The 10,860-nt window shown below is 40.8% G+C and overlaps 1 protein-coding gene across 4 annotated transcripts in view; it reads right to left on the bottom strand.

The window, feature by feature from the left end:
- Nucleotides 1–10,860, bottom strand: part of LOC139115384 (uncharacterized) — an 83,425-nt gene that overhangs the window by 63,187 nt on the left and 9,378 nt on the right. The gene's annotated exons all lie outside the window — the stretch shown is intronic.

A 10,860-nucleotide genomic window follows, 5' to 3' on the forward strand; every position in this document is an offset into this window, starting at 1 on the left:
CTTGGGAACACCACCAGTTTACAAAATAAAAGATCTGAATGGAGAGGAAATACTTGGCACTTTCTATTCTGATGAACTTCAGAGCGCACCTTCAGAACGCAACGAGCTGTACAGAGTAGAACGAATTTTGAAGACGAAAAAAATTAGAGGAAAGAAATATTATCTGATAAAATGGAAAGGTTATCCAGAAAGTTTCAATAGTTGGGAGCCGGAGGAAAATGTTATTAGTACTACGTAAGTACTTCGTAAGTTCCTGTCAAGTACTAACGTAAGTACTAACGTAAGTATTTACGAAAGTTATTCAATAAGTACCATGGAAAAAGTCTTAATTTCTTGAAAGAAGAAAGTGACAACTTACCATTATTCTTCCAACCACCTGGCCAAGTATTTATCATGTACTGTCGTAAGTAATGTTCACTTACTGCATCTTTTTCGGCCGTATGTGGATGAGGTGGTACCCCCTCAGTTCCTCCGGAGGCACATATTAAGTTTGCAAGATCTTCAAAGCGACTGTGCATGTTACCACAGTCCGTTCTTTCGAGCCCCCCTTTTTCAGCTTTATCGATAAGTTCTGGTTGAAGTATAATGTACACAACTGACATGAGCCATAGACAAGTAACTTCAAAGTCCGTTACAGAACCGTAGGGTTCCTTCGGCATCATATCAAGTGCCCGCAAGTCAAACGGAGCATTATAAGCACACACTGTTTCACAAGCATTAAGAAGTTTGTGTAGGTTCTTGAGTGAGACTCGAGGTTGTTCTAGTTGTTCTTGACCAGGTGGATAGTAAGCTTTTTCAAGTTCCTCCTCCTCGAAACCGTCTATTAAAAATCCCTGGCTGCCGCTGCTATCGCGTGAGCCGCGTGCCGAAGGGCTGCCCCATGCAATTCCAAAGTCAAAAGCTTGTGGAAAATCTACTGGTCCGACTGTCTCTGTATCAATTGTTGGATTAAGTATATTCTTGAGAAGGGAGATGGTAAGAGATTGATGAATTACCAAACATGGAAGCCTGTAGTCGTGGCAAATTTCTAAGAAAGTCTGTTTGAACTTGTTGTGAATCTCTTCTAGTTCTTCTAAGGCGGTTATTTCGTACGACCTGGCTCGAGTCAACACATTCCGCCTGCAATAATCCCAAGGCATATCTTTGAATATGATAATGAAACTGGGTAAATGGTCAAATGCTCTAGAAACAATCTTTTTTTCTTCCCACTCCGTGGAAACGCCCCGGATTCGAGAAAAAGTCAGATGTTGAATTATGGAAGAGTCACAAATAATGTATTGTTCCTCCCTCCTCCTCCCAGCCTGACATTGTAAACTAAGCGTATGTTCTATAAACTGGTTCTGAAAATCGGCAATCGAAACGTGGCGCCCATTATAAAAGTCGGCAATGTTGCTGGAAAAACTAGTGTCAAATTCTGGTACGTGATACACCTCCGGTCCCTCCGCCAAATTTACTGCATCGTAACTCTTACCACTTCCAGTTGGTCCATTTATGAATATGTATGACATTTTAGTATACTATATCATAGAAAAAATTTTTTAAAATTATTTTTTTATTAAGATATATACGATAAGACAATGACAATCCTTTCTATTTCAACTGCAATAAAAATACTTGAAACCGGAGAAGAGAATATTCAAATCAGTGACGAAGGGAAACTCATATTTGGTGAATCATTGGTAGATCCTATTATATATGTAGACAGTGAGCTAGAAGTAGTTTTTCCCATCGGACCTAAATATGGTTCGGGAGGAGATCCAGCTACATGTGATGGGGTGTGTGTCCGTTGGCAACCGAGTCTTCAAAAGTTTACTGATTTAATAATATTCCGTACCCTAGGTGAAAGTTTCGATGCAAGCACTGCTAAAAGTTATGCTGCAAGCCTGGCCGCTCACTCCAAGAATACTATCGGGACCGTCACCGAAGGGTGCGGATTTTACAATCCATCTAAAGTTTATCAGAAGCGAGGGAGCGAGGGGCCTCAGCCAGTTGCGTATTTTGAATTTCAGTTTAAAAGCGCTACATGTATTGATATGGTTCAAGAAATTGACTGTGGTTTTAAAACAGTGAGCCGTTACTACCAGTCCGAGAAAATCCTCGTAATATCCGAAAAGGTAGTAAGATAGAATTCTTAGCATTTAAACCGCGCTTAAGTAAGCGTGCTCTTTCTTTCACTGTTGAGAGATTAATATTTTGTGCTGCGTCTAATAAACCAGAATTCAAGATGCGGAAGAACTAGTCGACTTAGAAAGATTAGGCGAGATATATAAACAAATAATGCTGCCAAAAATATTATAGTGGAATTTTGATGACCTATAATAGAATAATTATTTTTTCATTTTAAAAATTTTAGGATAGTATATATCATAAAGATTATTATGGCCCGTCGATTACATACAGCATTCAAGGGAGCAGTTTTACGAAAAGAATTTCCTGAAGTCAAGCGAGTCAAGGATATCGGGGATATCGGGGTGGATATTGAAGGTATGGTTAAAGGGGCCCGAAAGATGTACTCTGTTTATACCGAAATGGAAGTCAAATTATCGGATCCGAAAACTGGTAATACACAAAATCGTACATTGCCTGTTAAATTAAAAGATACATACACAAAAGATGTAAGAGGATCGGGATCGGATGTGGGGCAACAATTAATAGATCGCTACGATCGTATGCTTGATACATTGAAAATGTTGAGGGTTCTGGTCTCGTTCTCGAGGAGATACTTAATTTTGAAGTAATTCTAGTAGAAGTTTTACTCGGGGCTGGGCTCCTACGGAACGGAACGAGTCCAACTTCCCAGATGGTTAAAAAATAAACATTGTGTTAGCGATCTGGTGCTACCTTCGGGCAGCGAGAACTGTTTTCAATACGCCATCGTAGCAAGTTTAAAGTTGGCCGACCCCAAGTTTCGTGAAAAGAAATGTGGTCAGGTAAGGAGAAAATGGAATACGTACGCCCCATTTATGGCTGACTACTGTTGGGAAGGTATTCCCACGCCCACGCCCGCCGATCTGACTGTATTCAGGCGCTTCGAGCAGCAAAATCCAGGCATCAAACTTCAAGTATTTCAGATCTACGAGTCCGATCCCGCCCCGTCAGACATAACTGTGTTATATAGCGGAGCCGAGGGACCCCCTGACGGAACGGTTCCGGGAGCGGATCGGGTAGCAAATATATTACTGATAGTTGGTGGGGAGGGCGGGGGTTCACGCGATAGCCACTTCGTGCCAATTACTTCATTAAATCGTCTTCTTAATTCTCATACTAATCGAAAAGAATGAGCGCAGAAGGAAGTGTATTTGCCTGGTTTGTAAAAGAGGTTTTAAGTCAACAGAAGAATTAGAAAAACATCAGGTATACTGTGGAACAGACGACGCCCAGCCAGTTTTTCCTAAGGAAGTATGTCAATTCGAAGGACATCGGAAGAAGGTCCCCGCCCCCTACGTCGTCTATGCAGATACTGAGGCAATTATTGAGAAGGGGACCGGCCGGCACATTCCAATTTGTCTTTCGTATGTTATGGTGGAACGGGGGTGGGGAGGATCGCGGACCTCTTCGGAACGAGGCCGACCCACTGTTTATGGTAAAAGAACATTCACAGGTCTCTCCTGTGTTACAGACTTTCTAAAGGATATGAAAGAACGGGCTGAGTATTATTCGAAATCGTATTATTGGAAAATAATACCGATGGAGGATCCTTCTAATTACGGCAATCAGACTGTATTGCGTGTCCGGAGCCCGCCGGATATCGAGTAGTAAAGGAGGAGGCGACCTTCTATTGCGAAGGATGCCGGCCGTCGAGAACCATTCCTATCTACTTTCACAACCTCAAGGGATACGATGGTTCTTTTATTTTGAAAGAATTACATGAAATCGACGTCGGAGGGGGACCAGAGCCTAAAATCATAGCTAAGACGAGCAATGGTGGAATTATGGGTCTCTCGAAAACATTTATTTTTAGTGGCTCAATTGTTGTCGATGGGAAGAGGGAGATAAAGAGACGTTTATTTTCTATAAAGTTTATGGACAGTGCTCAGCTGATGATGGGGTCATTGGCGAAGTTGGCAAAAAACTGTGCCGGAGACCACGGGTGGACGGCGGCGCCACTTTCGTACCCGGACATTCAAAGGGCGAAAGGTTTCTTCCCCTACGAATATTTAGACTCGGTTGACAGACTGGGAGAGAACCAGCTCCCGGAGAGGGGGGAATTTTATAGCGAATTGACGGAAGAGGGGATTTCAGAGTCCGATTACGAACATGCATTAAGAGTATGGGACGAAGTTGGATGTAAGACGATTCGTGATTATATGGAATTCTATTGTGAGACTGACGTTCTACTTCTTGCAAATATATTCGAAAATTTCCGTGACACATGTTTAGAAGCATATAAGTTAGATCCGGCCCATTACATGTCAGCGCCCGGCTTGACATGGGATGCTATGTTACTTTACACGGGTAATAAGTTTGGGCTCATTCAAGATGCTGAGCAGATGACTTTCGTACAACGGGGAATTAGAGGTGGTATCAGCCAGTGTAATATTCATTATTTACAGACAAATCATCCTGCGGCCGGCGCCACTGGTGGGAACTGGGATCCAGAGAAGCAGTGACCGAAATAAAATATCTCGATGCAAACAATCTCTACGGCTGGGCAATGAGTGAGGCAATGCCCACGGGAGGACTTCATTGGATGACGAAGGAAGAGTGGATGAATGCGGAGCAGGTTTGGGAGGAGTGGGGACCCGGTTCCACCTTTCCGCCAAGTTTTCTAGAAGTAGACTTAGAATATCCGGCCGAATTACATGAAGAACATTCGGATTTGCCATTAGTGCCGCATCACTTCGAATTTCCGGGGCACGGTACTCGACTGATTACAAGTGTGTTGGACAGAGAGTCCTACGTCTTACACTACAAGTTGCTTGAATTCTATCTTCAAGAAGGGATGCGACTGAAAAAGGTGTATCGGGCGCTTGCCTTCGATGAGGCTCCATGTCTCAAACAATATATTTACTTTAACACTGAAATGAGGGTAAACGGGAAGACAGATTTTGAAAAGAATTCTATAAGCTGATGAATAATGCAATGTTCGGTAAGACAATAGAGGATGTTCGAAATACAGAGAGACTTTAAATTTGTTTCGGACTGGAACCCCTCACGGAACGGTTCCGATAGGGGCACGGATAGTGGACGTAAAAAGATTCAGAAGTATAATCCAAAGATGAAACATATAACTTTCATAACTTCCGAAGAGGATGGTGATTCCTGCGACAGTGCCCTACTGGAACTGAAAACGGATGAGCATAGATATGTAAAACCAGTTTCATCGGCGCCGCAGTACTGGAACTTTCTAAGCTGCTTATGTATGAGACGCATTACAATTACTTTCGGGTCAAGTTCCCTGGAATACGATTAGCCTACATGGATACTGACAGTTTTGTTTACAGTGTGCCGATCCCGAACGCCTCCCCGAACCCGGACGGCTCACGCGTCAGCACTTTCAATGATATAGTCCGAGAAGATGTAGAAAAGAATGGTGAGAAGTCTATATATGATACTAGTGGGATGAGCGGTCCCATGGTGGCCCCCGATTTTCCGAAGATTAATAAAAAGCGATAGGTAATTAAAGATGAGTTGAATGGAGAACCTATTCTTGATTTTGTCGGCATACGCTCGAAAGTGTATGCTTTTCGAACTCCAACTTCGGAGACGAAAAAAAATAAAGGGGTGAAAGATGTTTGTGTTAGAAAACATTTGAACTTTGAAGATTATAAAGATCTGTTTGAAACTGGGAAGGAGCCCGAGCCGGCACAGTTTGTACAGTTTGTACGGAAAAAGGCTGGAGAAATCCGTAGTGAAAAGCGTAGTAAAATCATGATGGCGCCAAATGATATCAAACGTGTGCAGCTATATAATCCAGACACGGGCGAATGGTTGGCAGAAACATGGCCGATAGGACGGACGGGTCATGGTCATGGTTAAAATTGTAAAGACTTTAATCTACTATTTTCAATAGAGACCAGGGCATCACTGATAACATAAATGTGGGCAAATATATTATCATTGTGAGCGTCATCGCCACCCCACGCGGTATCTTTCTTCAGTATCTCAAGTTGAATTCCGTCCTTTGTGTTCATTACTTTTAAACCATTTCCATGAAACTCAATATCTTTAAAACTACGCAGATCGATAAACAGACAGAATTTATTCTTCAAATAATCGGCCTCATCTATATCAATTTCACACCAATCTTTATCTTCAGCAAAATACCGTCGCACCTCTCGCCAAAATTGTCTTGGTATCATCTTCTGAGCGTACACTTTATTTGCAATGCCTTCGATTGATACAGACACAGATTCAATGGAGGGGTTAAAGAAAAGTTCACTGTTCAGTTCTGACTGATTCTGATTTTTAGTGAAGAGTATAGCGATACCTCTAATGCTACGTCGTGGTACATTTATATTTTCATTGATACCGTGTCCGATTCTTTGAATGGGATTGTTCTAAAATAATGTATATGCTCGTAAAGGTAACTTTTTCCACCGTTGTAATAACCAGCAGTTGACCTCGCGAGTGCGGGGTCAGAAATTGTTTCGTATTCCATTTGAATGTTTTTTAATTTATAATTGGTTGTAATCAGTTTATTACTGACAATTAATTGGGGGCGGGTGCTAACGTAATTTCCCATTCAATATGACTCCCTAACGCTTTTGGATATGCAACTCCATGACCTGTCACGAGGGGATGAGTGAGACGAATAGCATATTTTGTTTTATATGTGTCGAAAAGTAAATTATCACCCACGACGGCGGTATCTGCATCGGCCGCGCCACTTCTCAATTTTCTTAGATTTTCGTTCTGAATTCCGTACAGTGTCATGTTCGATCTCTCCTTTTTATGTTTGAAGAGATCACGATAGCATTCAATGAGGTTATATTACTCAAATCGGAAAGTGCCTGGCCCTCAAATGTGAGTTTCATTCGCTCCACCAAATTTTTTGCAACATTTTGTACTACACGGGTAGTTCCACCTCCCATTACTTCGAGATCAAAAACCAGGTCGAAAGTATCTGGAACTAAGAGTATTCCGCTTTCTAACTTCGGACATCGTATGATAAGTGTCTGGCCTGGATCTGCCTCACTTGGATTATGAGCAATCACATGATGAGTTCTTTCTGACTTCGTTCCATTCGGTATTCGGTTGGTGAAAGTCGGTGATAATGTTCTATCGTACCCCATTTTTCGTGTAATGTATATAGTAGAAGAAAAAAAGAAAATAAATCACATCTTACATTTCACTTCGTGTATATAATAACTTATAAGAAAAAGAAAATCACATCTTTACGTAAATATTTCCGTCTGCCTGAAAGATAAATCGATTGCCTGTGTCGCGAATCAATCGAAGAACCCAATATTCTTGGAGATGATGAGCCTCTTGGTCATCCTCAGTATCCTGGAATACAGCTATGAATTCTAGTCGCTTAAAGAAGTTAGTCTTCTGACATTCCTTCACGAAAGCTAAAATGTTATGATATAGATTATCATCTTTGAGTCGGACACCTGGATTTGCTCGAAGTATATGTCGATTTACTCGTCGGAGTTTGCACCATTCCAATTCGACAGAGAAACCAAACAGGTCTTTATTTTTAGAAAGAAACTTTGCAATATTCTTTTCACCAAACATGTTGATGCCGTAGGGGTGTGTGATATATTAATACATAATTTTATTTATAATGACTAATGTTAATCCAGTTAAAAATATCCATAGCTGTTCTCCAACAAATCCGACAACCGATCCTGCTGTTTTTAATAGAAAACTGACGAGGGAACCGATTAAACCTGGTATTGCAGCAGCACTTTTTGCGGCCAATGTTTTTTAACCATTCACCAAATTGCTTTACAATTTCTTTCGCTTTTGTATATACTTTGGGCGGACCTGAACCACCTGTGTTTGCGCCAGTTCCTGCTCCTCCCCCTCCTCCTCTAGTCACAGCCAGGGCAATTGTTGATATTGTCATTCCAATGGCAGTCAGTATTGCAGCGATTGTTATACCATTTCGTTTAAATAACTCTGTCAGCTTCAGCCTGAGTGACAATTCTGGATCGGAAATTACATCACGAAGAGACCTAGTCGTAGCCAGTCTTTCATGTGCCCCACTGATCATATCAAGTTGTACTTCAATTCGATCATCAATTTTAGCTAGTCTTGTTCTGAGTTCGGGTGTAAGTTCTGTCTGCTCTAACAGATTTTCTCTTTCACTGTAAAGCTCATCAAGACGCATATTTGCTATCTTTAATTCATCAACAAAAGCTCTATATTCTGGGTTTAGATTGTTCCATTGTTCGATTTTATTTCAAAAGCTTGTATTTTGTGTGCATTACCAGAAGCATCTTGCCGTAACTCTGTCAGTTTATCTTTGTATATACCCATGTCTTTTGGTGACATCTTCTCAGCCGGTATTTTATCATTTTTCACATCTCAGAATACAATGTACGATTCACATATTCGGGCTCTGCGCTAGAGCGACCTCCTAATACTTCTCTAATAAATTCATGTCCTCCTTTTTCTCTCATTAATGTGGTGAGCTTATAAATCCACCTCCTCTATCTTTAGACAGCTTGAGGTTTTTATAATACAGCTTTCCATCCCTAATCTCAGATTCCGTAGCCAATACATTTAGTGCATCCGGATCAGTAATCTTATTATAGTCTAAGAATTGTCTAACCTTATATATTTGCTTCCTACTCTAAGTTCATCCAAACGACCCACCTGCGGGCTATCGCGTGAGCCAGCCTGGGAAGGACCGGCTTCTGCAAAAGTATCATCATCATAGGAAAAAGTTGTTTCAGCAGTAACATCGTCATCGTCATTTACATTTGCATCATTGATATCCTGGAGTGCTATATTTTCTTCTCCTCCTTCTGCCATATTGTATTTCTATATTACTACAATTATTTTTTATCCCCCCTTACATATACAGTAAAAAATGCACATCTCAGTTGTTGAAAGCGTTGAACAATTGGCTGATTACATAGAAAGAACAAGTGCTGCATATCGACGAAGTTATAAATTAATGGGTCGAATTGATATGGCTCTTAATATTACTAAGGGAATTCTTGTAAGCTCTGCTGTAATAGCAGCAATTCCAACAGTTCCGGTACTGTTAGCCTTAACTCCTATACCAGGTGTTGTTATTGATGTAATACAAGGGAAAACTGGTGTAGCAAAGAGACGAGAGAAATATAAACATTATTATGTTCAATATAAACAGCTGCTTACACAAATACAAGAAAAAGGCGCAACCCTTCGGAACGAGGAGGCTCCGGAGTCAGAACTTATTCAGGATATATTTCATCAGGCGCTAGAAATACAAAAACAAGAAGGATTAGTCCACCTCTGGAAAGATATTTAAGACATTATGGATTGAATGGATATGAAATTTAGTTCGCACCGATAGGAACTTCGTGTTCAACATCAGCTAGACTCCGCGACCGGCCGGCCGGACTGACAACGGGCTCCTTTATATAGGCTAGTTTGATGACCCGGTTGACTCACACGGAATTTCCCACCTTCCCACCTTCGGAACGTGTATAAACATGCTAAGAAGGGAATTTCCCTGCTTAGTTCAGGACAATGCACTGCTGCGCATGCGTGAGTTCGTATATAGGTCAGGGTCACACTTTAGTTACATGGATGGTTAATTTTTCCTTCGCTTCATGTAGATAAATGAATAAAATGGGTGTAAAATTCTTACTTAATCCCAGTTGCCCACGTTTACTTTACTATTATGAAGTTTTATAATTAGTCATATAACTCCGATATAACTGCACCAAATTTGATGAAATCTGCTGCAGATACTGATCCGAAAGATATCTGACTGTGGTGTAAAGCATTGAGTTGTGTGAAGTTGATTAAGGGTTCATTTACATATTTAATTAACTTTGTAATTAGGTATATAACACTAAAATTGCGGCACTTAATTTGGTGAAACCTACTACAGATATTCATCAGATAAATTTCTAATTGTGTTTTGAAACATTGACCAGTGGCAAGTTAATTAAGGGTTCATTTGCATATTTTTTGAACTTGGTATTTAGTGATATTGCTCCAAAATTACAGCATTAAATTTGATGAAACGTGCTACATATGTATAATTGTACCATGAAGCATTGAGCAGTGTCAATTTAGTAAACAGCTCATTTGCATAATGAATAAAGTTTTGTAATTAGTGATTTAACTCTGAGAGTACTGTGCGAAAGTTGGTGAAACCTGCTACATATAATGATATAACAGATATTTGATTGTTCTGTGAAACCACAGACAAATATAGACACAGACTCGCAACGAGTATTGTTTAAGGCGTGAAGCGGTTACGTAACCCATCCATGTTCGCCTCGCCTCAGGTTGCTCTCGCCTCTCTTTTCCGAAGAGCGCCGACCATGCATCCTTCGGTAATTTTCGGATTTTCGCCAATTGTTAAGCAAAAGTATGTTCGGCAAAGTTTGTGTTGTTGTTGTCGTGTGGTGCTGAGCGGAATTGGCGTGCTGGCGAAAACGGGAGTGTTTTGAGTTTCAGGAAAGTGAGTTTTACTGTTTTAAAAATTCCTCTCATATTTTTATGAATACATAATGAGTGTGTTTGAACCAAATTTACAAGTCTTTTATCGATACTGTCTGGTTTTACTCAATGGTTTACGGTCAGTCTTACCGTCTTTTACACGTTCGTCAAGGAAGGACATGTTTATGAAACTGCTGGCGTGTTATGTTTTGATTAGCGTGAAGCGGTGTGTCTGCCCTGAGAGCTCACAAAGTAACTATGGTTGCTACGCGACTGGCAGTACGATGCCCTCTCGTCGTATTTTTC

This window comes from Ptychodera flava, chromosome 17 (assembly GCF_041260155.1).
Source record: "Ptychodera flava strain L36383 chromosome 17, AS_Pfla_20210202, whole genome shotgun sequence".
In the NCBI taxonomy this organism is placed as follows: domain Eukaryota; kingdom Metazoa; phylum Hemichordata; class Enteropneusta; family Ptychoderidae; genus Ptychodera; species Ptychodera flava.